General features: G+C 36.4%; 1 non-coding gene across 1 annotated transcript; it reads left to right on the top strand.

Annotated features, from left to right (window-relative positions):
- The first annotated feature begins 217 nt into the window (after positions 1–217).
- Positions 218–319, top strand: LOC118531460 (U6 spliceosomal RNA). Its single transcript, XR_004915211.2, has one exon. It is a non-coding gene; the product is annotated as a U6 spliceosomal RNA (small nuclear RNA).
- Positions 320–1,390: the final 1,071 nt, after the last annotated feature.

Raw genomic sequence — 1,390 nt, 5'->3', positions numbered from 1 at the left:
TTAAGATTTTCCATGAAAATGTGTAAGTTTGAAAAAACATGCAACTAGAATATATAATTCATGCTGAAGAGTTCTATAAATACATGTAATATCAAAATCTTATTTTTCCCTTGACTTCACTTTAAGAGCTAGATTAGGGAATTTTGGATCCAGGACAACTAGAACTAATATATTCCAAGTTAATATTTAAGTTATTTTAAAAATGAGGTTTTCCTTTGTGCTTGCTTTGGGAGTACATATACTAAAATTGGAAGAATACAGAGAAGATTGGCATGGCCCCACTCAAGGGTGACATGCAAATTCATGAATCCTATTTTTTAAAAAATGAGATTTTCCCATCTTTTCTATTCCTTTTTTTTTTTTTCTTTTTCTTTTTTTTTTTTTTTTCTATTTCTTATATTGTGACAGATGATCATCATAATGCAGTTAGGCCCACTACCACTTCCTGAAAAGACTTTCAAATAATCGACTTATTTTTACATTCTTTCTATTAGGCTTCTATATGCAATTTTTCTACCTCACCCTAACCTTTAAGTATGAAAACTAGGAGAGTGGGCTGATGAAGCTTCTCCAATTGAAGGGCAAAATAGGATTCTAATTGGGTGTTTGGAAAAGCTTGGTGGTTTTTGCCCCCATCATTGCAGACCATGATATTGCTAACCAGCAGGAAAATACAAGACCGAAAGAGGTGTGTGTAGTCTGGGAAGCGGGTTGGGATGAGGGGAGTTGGTAGAGGTACGAGTCAGTAGAGGTAGTAATAGCGTCTATGTGGCTTTAGCATCTCTTCTGGGAAGTTTTTTGTTACAGGTAGAAATTTTACTATGTTGGTAAACAATTATAACTCGAACATATTCCTGAGAGTTAGAGGTTGAAGAAAGCCAGAATCAACACACAATGTAGAGGAATAGTAGGAGAAATTTATTGGCTTGGCTTCTGTATTTTGAAGTAGTTATATGCCACCCATCCCTCACACCTGAATTAGAAAAGATGAAGAGAATCTAGGGTATGAGTTCCAGCAGAGGTGGGGAAAAAAGACTAAGTGAATTGTGTTCTGCATGTTGAGAAGGGCCTGTGAGACCTTGAACAAGTAATTTAAATGTTGGCTCAATTTCCTCATCTGTAATGTAGTAACTTGTTTTTGGCTATGTACTCTCCTTCCCACTCTATCCCTTAAACACTTTTAGGCCTTGATTGCTGAACGTGAAGGTGGGTATAGTACCTAAGGATGGGTGTTTAGTTGTCCTTATCTTTGGTATTTTGAATCTTGACATTCAGTACAGAGGTGGCTGGAGATGAGTTTCATGATGCCATACTCCCTAGATAAGTGATTTTCAAGCTTTACTAAGCTTCAGAATCACCTGGAGGGCTTAAAGTATAGATTGCTGTGTCT

Source organism: Halichoerus grypus, chromosome 9, assembly GCF_964656455.1.
Source record: "Halichoerus grypus chromosome 9, mHalGry1.hap1.1, whole genome shotgun sequence".
NCBI lineage: Eukaryota > Metazoa > Chordata > Mammalia > Carnivora > Phocidae > Halichoerus > Halichoerus grypus.
This window is presented reverse-complemented; position numbering and strand designations above follow the sequence as displayed.